This window comes from Trichomycterus rosablanca, chromosome 20 (assembly GCF_030014385.1).
Source record: "Trichomycterus rosablanca isolate fTriRos1 chromosome 20, fTriRos1.hap1, whole genome shotgun sequence".
Classification (NCBI taxonomy): Eukaryota; Metazoa; Chordata; class Actinopteri; order Siluriformes; family Trichomycteridae; genus Trichomycterus; species Trichomycterus rosablanca.
The window spans coordinates 13,424,594-13,437,036 of NC_086007.1; the positions used below are offsets into that span (position 1 = coordinate 13,424,594).

Genomic DNA, 12,443 nt, shown 5'->3' on the forward strand with positions numbered 1-12,443 from the left:
CCTCCTTGTTTCTACACACATTGTCCATTTTATCAGCTCCATTTACCATATAAAAGCCCATTGTAATTACTCTGCATGCTTTGTTAGCCCCCTTTCAGGCTGTTCTTCAATGGTCAGGACTCTCCCAGGACCCCCACAGAGTAGGTATTATTTGGGTGGTGGATCATTCTCAGTACTGCAGTGACAATGACATGGTGGTGGTGTGTTAGTGTGTGTTGTGCTGGTATGAGTGAATAAGACACAGCAATGCTGATGAAGTTTTTAAACACCTCACTGTCACTGCTGGACTAAGAAATAATCCACCAACCAAAAACATCCAGCCAACAGCGTTCTGTGGGCTGATGAAGGTCTAGAAGATGACCAACTCAAACAGCAGCAATAGATGAGCGATCGTCTCTGACTTTACATCTACAAGGTGGATCAACTAGGTAAGAGTGTCTAATAGAGTGAACAGTAAGTGGACACGGTATTTAAAAACTCCAGCAGCGCTGCTGTGTCTGATCCACTCATACCAGCACAACACACACTAACACACCCCCACCATGCCAGTGTCACTGCAGTACTGAGAATGATCCATCAGCTTCTCTGTGGTGGTCCTGTGGGGGTCCTGACCATTGAAGAACAGCATGAAAGCAGGCTAAAAATGTATGTAGAGAAACAGATGGACTACAGTCAGTAATTGTAGAACTACAAAGTGCTTCTATATGGTAAGTGGAGCTGATAAAATGGACAGTGAGTGTAGAAACAAGGAGGTGGTTTTAATGTTATGGCTGATCAGTGTATATAGCTAAAATGACAATAAAGCCTCTTTTGAACTCTTGAACTTGACCTAATTAGGGAGGCTACAAAAGTCACATAACTTCATTATAAAGTTCATGAAACCACTCTTAAATGCAGTAAGTGCAGTAAGTTTGGAGAATATAGAAACATCATCAGTGAAAAAGATGTTTGCACCACATGATGTGGCTAGTAGAATTGCCTCCTATTTGTGCGAAAATCTATAAGATGTTGCCTATAAACAGCTGGCAGCTGAATTAATACGTTGAAAATGGCCTTTGGCTTTTTCTGAACCTAAGCGTAAACATAGAACAACTCAAAAACATTAACTCATTTAATCTTATTATTGTTTAATAGCTCAGGGGTCCTGACTGCGTGCTAATTAAACCAAGTCATGTGATTTAAAGGTTTTTAAACAGAAGTCTTGCTATTCATTTTAGCCTTTTAAGGCTCTTTTTTTACTGGATCATAGTTGTGGTTTTTTGCTGCCCTTTCCTTGCATTTAGCAACTATTTTATGTTATTTATTTATTTGTTCAATTAAAATTTTAATTGAACCAAAATGTTTTACACACTTTGGTTACAATCATGACATGACAGGTAGTTACAGGTTACACAAGATTCATTAGTTCAGGGCAATTTCTTATTTCTTTATTATCTCCAATTCACCTCACTTGCATGTCTTTGGACTGTGGGAGGAAACCGGAGCTCCCGGAGGACACCCACACAGACACAGGGAGAACATGCAAACTCCACAAAGTTCCCAGACCATCCACCTGGGAATTGACCCAGGACCTTTTCACTGTGAGGCCAACTATCATGTAACGTGCCATCTAATCTGTCAGTGAACTTCGACTTACTAACATAGTTCCTCTTTAATAAGGCATATTGTCCATGTTAAATGTTCACTGCCATGAATAATTTTCCATTCTTCAGGACTAATGCACCACTGATTAACCACAGTCATCCACTGACTCTATAGGAACTTGTCGGTTGCCAAATCCTGCTTTAAAATTTAAATATTAAAATCAAAAAGTAGTAAGAGCAGTGTTATAGCTAGTATGTCTGATAATTGATACCTAAACTAATAGAATTTAACTAAGCAGCTGTATCTATAATAATATAATAATGTAGTCACTTCTTATTCAAGTTTCTTGTTATATGGTGTAACCATTGTAGATAAAAGTGCAACCATTTATGCAGATAAAGAAAATTATGAATAATGATTATTTATTGTCTGTTTTACCACCTCTCTATCTGATTCAGGTGTGCAGTGCAGTACAATTCATTTAGCAAAAGGTAGAAAACACACTGGACAGATCACCAGTCCATCACAGGGCATACGTTAATAATATTAATCAAAATTACATATATTTTTTGTGTAAAGTTTTAGAATGATGGCATACTGCAAATAAGGGCAGCTTTGAAAATAATCCAATCAATTAGACACGTTTACCAAGAAATTCAGATTTACATGATCAAGCTGCACAATTGATAATGTAGTACATTTACCTTGGTATACTTTAAGAAAACAATTAAAATAATAAGACCCATATTATAAATATTCAGTACTTCTTTCAACAAATACTGAAAATATTGTTAATTGGCCATGGTTAATCTGCTTCAGTTCACTATATCAGGTGATTTGACCTTGGGATGTTAAAAAACTTTTAAAACCTTAAAAGCCATATATTGTAAATTAATGTAAGCAATAAAGAGACACAACTGTAATTTGGTGAACATGTTTAAGCAGCAGTAAATAACTTTTTTGGACTGTGGGAGGAAACCGGGGCTCTCGGAGGAAACCCACGCAGACATGGGGAGAACATGCAAACTCCACACAGAAAGGACCTGGACCGCCCCACCTGGGGATCGAACCCAGGACATTCTTGCTGTGAGGCGACAGTGCTACCCACCGAGCCACTGTGCCGCCAAATAAATCTATATAATAAAAATAAAATATATGATGCATTAATTATATATTATCATGTTAATAGAATGCACATTATATTTATTTTAATATACCAATTACTGATTTTTATTAGGAGGCATCTAGACAATAAACTTCAGTATCTACACAATATTTTAGATTACATAATTTACCTCAATTTGGCTTAAACTGATAGTCTGATAGTCGCAAAAGAATCATTTAATTGTCAAATGCATCTGTGTGATTTAGAGTGGAGTTAGTTTTGTTTTAACTGCATGGTATTACACTGTAATAACAGACAGGGTTACATGTAAAAATGTCATTGTAATAGAAAAACTTTGTCATCGTGAGAACTCTTGTAATCCAGCACTGCTCTCTTGTGGCACATAAAGGAATCATTTTCAATAACATCTGTTCAATAATGATTGGATAGTTTTTAGTTATGGAATTAAGATTATACTGTATTACACTGATTTTATTAAAATCCAGATATGTAAGGATTCACCTCAGAAAACATAAAATGATGAACTTGACCCTAGGTGTAATTAATCTATAAAAAAGTAACTACACTGTATGGTGTAGTGTTTGCACACCTGACCTTGAGTGTTGGACATTAAAATAAAGTGACCTCTATGATATCTTCTCAAAGGTCTTTGAAGTATGTTGGTTGAAATTTGTGCTCATTCAGTTAAAAAGTCATTTGTATGTCAGTGCTCTCTGCAGGCCACTGGAATTTCTTGAAACCAAGCTTTTCTTCATGTTTGTATAGACCTTGCATTGTGAAAAGATGTAAAGTATGAAGTTAATCTATGTAGTTAAAAGCGTATCATTTCCTTTAGATCATTAATTTATTAGAGTACATCTCTCACCATCTTACATCGCTGTAATATGAGCTATACCCCAATCATGTGTAAAAGGCACACATGAGATAAGTTTCCAAGATTTAAAAAAAATGTCATGTTTAGTACACCAGCACCATGGACAGCAACATTAATCACCCAAACATGTACAAATTCTGTCTGATCTTAAGGATTCAGGTTTGTGCCCGTTTATAGCATAGACGTGTGGCATGGGGGAATCTCATTTTGTCATTACGACAGGCTCACAGGACATACAGCAATTTCTAGAACCTGGTAATTTTAATAAAAGTAACTTACAGTACCTGTACTTATCTACATTACTGATCTACTGTACATATAAAGCAACACTTGACACTGTGATACAGCAGGGACAAACAACTTCAGTGTCTTGGGCTTGATACTTGGCTCTAATTAGTGTTTGTGTGAAGCTACTTTAAATTGCCCCAAGGTGTGAGCAAGTGTAAATGAGCAAGTGAGTGATGCCCTTTGTAACAATGCCCTTTGCACAATCTGATTTTTAGACTGACCCTTTGTAGAACAACTTATATTATATGATAAACACCATTATTCATTATGATAAATAGGTTTAATCCTCCCCTCCAACGGCTATCTGCAAGACGTTTGGCATGTTTTTCCAGTGTCCATATTGGTTAGCTATCTAATACATGCAAATGGTGGGTTTATTTAAATTGTCCACTGGTATTAGTGTGCATCTTAGGTATGTGATGCCCTGCTAATGTATGGATCAACACCTTTTCTGGACTCACCACAACCCTGATCAAAATGGAGCAAGTAAAAATCAATAATAACAATCTGTTAGTAATTTCAGTGATGTCTATTGTAAATTTCTATGGTCATTTTATATACAGTAAATAAAGTATACAGTAAATGAAGTAAATACAGTAAATAAAGGTAACTGGATACAACTACATTAAAAGAAAAAAAGAAATGCTTACATATAAAAATATAATAATAATAATAATAATAACAATACTAGTAATAATAATAATAATATAGCATTTCTAATATACTGTATCTAAGCATTTGTCTTTAATATTATTATTATTATTATATCTAAGCATTTCTCTTTAATATTATTATTAATATTATTATTATTATTATATCTAAGCATTTATCTTTTATATTATTATTATTACTACTATTATTATTATATCTAAGCATTTCTCTTTAATATTATTACTATTATTATCATATCTAAGCATTTCTCTTTATTATTATTATTATATCTAAGCATTTCTCTTTTATATTATTATTATTACTATTACTATTATTATATCTAAGCATTTCTCTTTTATATCATAATTATTATAATTATATCTAAGCATTTCTCTTTATTATTATTATTATATCTAAGCATTTCTCTTTTATATTATTATTATTACTATTACTATTATTATTATTACTAGTTATTATCATTACTATTATTATTATTATATCTAAGCATTTCTCTTTTATATTATTATTATTATTACTATTATTATTATTACTAGTTATTATCATTACTATTATTATTATTATTTTTATTATTATTATTATTATTTCTAAGCATTTTTCTTTTATATTATTATTATAATTATTATTATTATAAAATAAAGTGGGAAAAATGCAGACTAATATACTACTGTACTATATAGTATACGTATATTTGTATAACTTAGACCCCTCTCTGAGGGCCTAGAGGACCCTGGTGGATCCCCTAGTGACGGCTCGTTTTCAGTTAATTTCTCCTGTGCTGCGTAAGTAAATCATGCAAGTGTTTTTTGATTTACACTAGTCATTTACCTTATTTTGTCTTTGCATAAACTACTGCTATGAGACAGAAGGAAGAAACACGGGTCATTTTCATTATTTAGTTGTTGGCTCCCTCTTTTGGAGATGATGTAAAAGTTCGGGTGAAAAACTACTCGGGCTCATGACAAGTTATCAGGACTCGAAACTCTCTCTCAGTCTTTTAGACACGACCAATTGCTACTCCTCCCACCCTTACCGTTTCCAACCAAAATATAGGAGTGCGGAAACTTTTTGAAGATCCCTTGTATACGTCACCATGAGCATACTTGAGACTGTTAATTGTCTTTCTACCAATTTCGAAACCTTTGGAAAATCCTTGTTGCAGCTTTTTTATAACATAATCTCCCAAGATGTTACACAGACATGGTGATATGTTACATCCTTGTTAGATGAAGTTAATCTGTTCACTTGATTTGGACTTCTCCAAGTGTCTTCAAGTGTATCTCCAACTTATGTTCAGCACAAAAATCCACCAATATGTAAGCATTTTTGCTTCTTGCACCTTGACAATATTTTACAAACACTTCAGATTCTTCTGCATCTTCTTCGACTCATGCATTAAAATCACCAGTGATCACAAGCAGGTTTTGCTTGGAAGTCATTTATTAAGGCTTTTTTTGGCAAATGTGACTGCCATGACTCTGCTACTCACTAGGTTGTAAGATGTTAGGCATGTAGTAATGTTTTTATGAACCCAGACAAAACTGTATGTCCATCCAACATCATAAAGTACCCAATGTCTGACCATTTAGTGTCATACAACCCACAAATGCTGATATTTAGTCTGTCCTCTTCACTACCATGTATTGATAGCTATCAAGTGAATTGAGACTCTAAACATTTCACTGTCCTCTCTTGACATGAAGCCTGATGTTAAGCTTGTGCATCTCTGTATCTTTTCTCTCTGGTCATTTCATCATCTCTCTCAGCTGCAAACTTTGATGAGCCAGTAGTACGGTGGCCCGCTGAGTCAAAACACAATAACATTTGCAAAGCAAACAAAAGCTGACAACACAAAAACATTAAGGAAAAACGCGAATACAATAAGGACAACACAAAAACATTAAGGAAAAACGCGAATACAATAAGGACAACACAAAAACATTAAGGAAAAACATGAATACAATAAGGACAACACAAAAACATTAAGGAAAAACATAAATACAATAAGGACAACACAAAAACATTAAGGAAAAACGCGAATACAATAAGGACAACACAAAAACATTAAGGAAAAACATGAATACAATAAGGACAACACAAAAACATTAAGGAAAAACATGAATACAATAAGGACAACACAAAAACATTAGGGAAAAACATGAATACAATAAGGACAACACAAAAACATTAGGGAAAAACATGAATACAATAAGGACAACACAAAAACATTAAGGAAAAATGCGAATACAATAAGGACAACACAAAAACATTAAGGAAAAACATGAATACAATAAGGACAACACAAAAACATTAAGGAAAAACGCGAATACAATAAGGACAACACAAAAACATTAAGGAAAAACATGAATACAATAAGGACAACACAAAAACATTAAGGAAAAACATGAATACAATAAGCACAACACAAAAACATTAAGGAAAAATGCGAATACAATAAGGACAACACAAAAACATTAAGGAAAATCGCGTATAAAATAAGGACAACACAAAAACATTAAGGAAAAATGCAAATACAATAAGGACAACACAAAAACATTAAGGAAAAACATGAATACAATAAGGACAACACAAAAACATTAAGGAAAAATGCGAATACAATAAGGACAACACAAAAACATTAAGGAAAATCGCGTATAAAATAAAGACAACACAAAAACATTAAGGAAAAATGCGAATACAATAAGGACAACACAAAAACATTAAGGAAAAATGCAAATACAATAAGGACAACACAACAACATAAAGGGAAAATGCAAATACAATAAGGACAACACAAAAACATTAAGGAAAAACATGAATACAATAAGGACAACACAAAAACATTAAGGAAAAACATGAATACAATAAGGACAACACAAAAACATTAAGGAAAAACATGAATACAATAAGGACAACACAAAAACATTAAGGAAAAACATGAATACAATAAGGACAACACAAAAACATTAAGGAAAAACATGAATACAATAAGGACAACACAAAAACATTAAGGAAAATCGCGTATAAAATAAGGACAACACAAAAACATTAAGGAAAAACATGAATACAATAAGGACAACACAAAAACATTAAGGAAAATCGCGTATAAAATAAGGACAACACAAAAACATTAAGGAAAAATGCGAATACAATAAGGACAACACAAAAACATTAAGGAAAAACGCGAATACAATAAGGACAACACAACAACATTAAGGGAAAATGCAAATACAATAAGGACAACACAAAAACATTAAGGAAAAATGCGAATACAATAAGGACAACACAAAAACATTAAGGGAGAATGCGAATATATTAAGAGACAACACAACGAAGTTAAGGAAACACGAATACAAATCTACAACAGAAGTGCTCCCGGTCACTAGAGGGCATCTCTATCATTTTTTATCTGTATGAACATTGCAGCAAAAGAAGCAAGGAGCAGAGCAGTGTAGTGCAGAGAATCAGGCTTCAGTTTAACTTTAACGTTCAGTGATATAAATCTAAATAAAATTGAGCTTTTTAGTGTCGGCGGTTTGACTGTATAGCGCCTTTTTGTTTTTTAAACATCAGGCAGCTATTAGCTTGCCAAATTTCTAATATATTTGCAAAATCAACTTGAGCTTTATTGTCGTATTGTGCCACGCTTTTACAGTTTAACATGTTTTAATGTCATAAACCATTTAACAGTATATTTACAATGTATTAGTTAGTAATCATTAACCATTTAACAGTATATTTACAATGTATTAGTTAGTAATCATTAACCATTTAACAGTATATTTACAATGTATTAGTTAGTAATCATTAACCATTTAACAGTATATTTACAATGTAATCATTAACCATTTTAAGCGTACATATTCATGCCCATTAGTTTAATATTCAACATTCTTTTGACATTCGGCATTCTGGTTTAAATAAGTGCTTGAAAAAACACCTAAGACTTATTTCATGAATTCTTACATGAATTCTTATGAAAATAGGCAACATAATTAAAAAGCAATTTCATTTTAATTTTAAGATTACGTCTATTTATTAAAAAAAAAAAACTAATGGAAAAACTGAGAAGTGTTCATAACATTTTGTGCATTTTTTTTCAGAAAAAGGAATCCATTAAAGTGTCATATAATTTGATGTATTAATGTCAAACTAATTTTTATATACACACATCAATGTCTCTCACCTACAGACCTTGTACAAAACAATACAAAATTTGTATTTCTTTTATAATAATTTTATTGTGCAAATAAATAAATACATCTAAGTCTTGTATTATTTGATTAGATTAATGTCAAGCCATTTTATATAGACACATAAATGGACACATAATTGTAAAATATAATTACTATACAATTATTGATCTTAACTAGAAATTAAAATAAATTATTTAATAATGTAAAGAAGTTTGTAGGTGAGGGATATGTACTGTATGTGTAAATATAAAATAGTTAACATTAATAAATCTAATCATATTAAATAATTCTATAATTTACAATAATCCTGTATGAAAATAGGTAATATATCCGTTATTTGTCATACATACATATACAGATGTGCAGTACAATGATCATACATTTTTTTTATCTTAACTATAAATGTAAATAAAATACAACTAAAAATGTAACTAAAAAAGTTTGTAGTAAATGGGAAACATTGTTTGTACTAATAAATAAAATTACGAGACCTGCATAAATTAATTCATCTCCAATATAAAATGATCAAATTTATTGATCTTTAATTAAAATTAATATAAAAAATGCTTTGTAGTAGGTGAGAAACATTGATAAGTTTGTATAAAAATGGTTTGACATAAATTTATTAAAAGCTGACTTTTATTTACTTTCTTACAAATTCACTCATTCACTCACTCACTCACTCACTTTCTCAGACATCCCAAGTTGCAAAAACTCATTTCAGGGAGGTACCCCTGGACCTCAACCCGGTGTGTGTCGCCTGCGTGTGTGTGTGTGCGCTCTTGGCCGCTCGTTCTAGATTCCGTGAGATTCTATCTGACTTACGGGCATCAGGGAGCCGCTGTGTATATGCGGGAGACTCCCGGAACTTCCGGGAGACTTGGGATGTCTGCTTTCTTAACCACTTATCCAATCAGGGAACCGGGAGGTTGCTGGTGCTGGAGCCTATCCCAGCTTTTCAATGGGCGCAAGGCACACAGTAACACCCTGGACAGGGCGCCAGTCCATCGCAGGGCAGACACACACACACATACACACATTCACCTATAGGGCAATTCAGTGTCTCCAATTAACCTGACTGCATGTTTTTGGACTGTGGTAGGAAACCGGAGCTCCTGGAAGAAAACCAGGACCTTCTTGCTGTGAGGCGACAGTGCAACCCACCGAGCCATGCTGCTGTCATTTACCTTGTAACTAACCACAAAAGCCAAAAATTACCCCCCATGGACCTTTAAATGATCTCTGTCAAGTGTCTTTTTCTTGCCATTACAATAGCAATATGCTCATATCCTCCACTGTGATATTGTACTAACCTAGATAGTATAGTAACACAGACTGCTACAACACTGTTTTTAAATAGGAAAGGTTTAAGGAATCAAAAAAACAAACAAACAATTAATAAATAAATAAATAAATTGTTTTGACTTTCCTAAAAAAACACCTTTTATTGTAAGATTGAATTACGTACATTGCCATTATTTATCAACTTTTGATAACATAAACCTTTGGTCTTTATTTATTTATGTATTTTATGTATTTTTTTACTTTCACCTTTGCACCACTTAACGTTTCAGGTTGTTCACTGGACTTGAACTGCTTAAATATCAGTAAAACTGGCCAAATGTGAGGGTTTTAAAACCTTTGACCGGTACTTTTACAAAACCAATTATAAACTTATAATATAAACCATAAATAATTACATAATTGTGTTTGTTTTGCTAACAAAATTGTTTACTCTCAGAAAGCTATACAGCATTTTTATTTATCTGATTGCATTAGCCTGGCTAACGTGACACAGTTTTGCCTTCCCTGATTGGCTGTAAACTCAGAGCTCTGCCTCCTCTAGCAGACGTGATTGGTTGGTGTTTATAAATGTGACATCCTGATTGGTGGCTGTGTTTGTTGTGTTCGCTGCTACACTGTTGTCATTGCGGTTTGGGAAGAAGCTGTTAGCGGAGTTCAGTAAAGCGGACTTGGTTTGTATTAATGTGGTTATAATTCAGTACCGGTTGTGTTGTGTGTAGCGGAGTCGGTACTACACATATACTGCTGAAATTATTTAATATGTGTCTGTGTTGGCAGTTAGAAATGAATAGCAGAAAGAGTTAGCTTGCTAGGTTAGCCTAGCTGCTATGTAAACAGTGATGAAATGTGCGCGTGAAGCCAGCTGGCTTTTAATCACCTCAGCTTTCTGGCGTGTTGCTTTTAGGGAGAGATTTCACCCTGACTGTTATGGCCGCAATGTTTCTCATGTAATTTACATTTTATTTTGGGAGAGTAACCACTGGCTAGAACAAAAATGGCAAGATAAGTTATTGTTATACCCTTGTCAGCAGTTGTTTGTTGTTTACATTCTAGCTTGCTTCAGAAAAACAACACTCAGAATACAGAGTAAAGTGTAGCGTACAGTCAGTTTTTGTTATCGGTGTTCCGCACGTTTTATTTATTTATTTGTATTAATACATTAATATGACCAAACAATATCTGGAACTAGGATTCTAACCGTTTGGCTTATGGGCTCAGTTTTGACCAGTTTGTTTTAAGCCTAGTGGTTAAGGTACTGGACTAGTAATAAAAAGGTTGCTGGTTCAAGCCCCACCACTGCCAGACTGCCACTGTTGGGCCCTTGAGCAAGGCACTTAACCCTCAATTGCTTAGACAATATACTGTCACACTACTGTAAGTCGCTTTGGATAAAAGCCTCTGCTAAATGTTGAAAATGGCACAGTAGTCTACATGCTTTAAAGGGTTTGAGGATGTGAAATGCACCCTGACTGGCTGAAATATAACTAGAACCCCTGTCTCTGTTAGCAACTTGGAGGCATTTAAAGGTGCATGGCAGTTGTAGCCTAGCGATTAAGTCACTGGACTAGTAATCAAAGGTGGTCATAATGTTATGCCTGATTGGTGTAGTTTTATACTTATATACTCGACCTTAAGTTACTCCAAGATAGCAGATCCAGATCTTCTGTTCATCAGCCACCTATCAGAATTCCTAACTTCTGCTTTCTTCCATGATGTTAGTCTCATAAAATGCAAGGCATTTAGCATTGTAGTCTCGTGTTTTTATTTGTGAGCAGTAGGGTAAAGGCTTTTGGAACCATGTCCACACTGATGAGCCCAAATATAATGACCACCTCCAAAAATGCCACAAAAAAAGCTTTTTTGCAACAGTTGTGCATGTTATGTACATACTAGATACATATTAAATATTTAAGAATGAAATTGTTATGGCCAGGCATTTGAGTTCTCACGGATGGGCATTCGTGGTAAGTATATAGAAATAGTAGTCCAGGGAGAGACAAGCCTCAAAACACTGTCAAGGTTTGGAGTGGCAAAGAATTATTAATGCCAAAGGTCAACAAATGGGCTACTATGCTTAAATTTGAAGTCATTTTAATACTGGCGATAGTGGGAAAGATCTATGCCCTGACACAGTTTTGTCTCTGAGGTCTGCAGATAATTCCTTTGACCCCATGGCTTGGAGTTTGCTCTGATATGCACTGTCAACTGTGGGACCTTATGTAGGCAGGTGTTGGCAATCCCCAGTCATGTCCAATCAATTGAATTTACCACAGGTGGATGCCAATTAAATTGTAGCAGTGAAAACAAAATACATCTTTTTGAAAAGCAGACTTTTCAGCTTGACTGTATATTCAATGCTGCTATTCTGTCTATGTGAAGCACTTCCAATCAGCAGTCCAAT

The 12,443-nt window shown here is 33.9% G+C and overlaps 1 protein-coding gene across 9 annotated transcripts in view; it reads left to right on the top strand.

Moving 5' to 3' along the window:
• Positions 1 to 10,664: 10,664 nt before the first annotated feature.
• bcas3 (BCAS3 microtubule associated cell migration factor) overlaps positions 10,665 to 12,443 on the top strand; it is a 409,318-nt gene continuing 407,539 nt past the window's right edge. For 8 of the 9 annotated variants that reach the window (XM_063016958.1, XM_063016965.1, XM_063016960.1 and 5 more), the window contains exon 1: positions 10,665 to 10,713. The gene's annotated coding sequence lies outside the window, so the exon portion shown is untranslated. Of the gene's footprint in view, positions 10,714 to 10,963; positions 10,990 to 12,443 lie in introns of those variants that run through there. The other variant, XM_063016959.1, reaches the window with a different exon arrangement.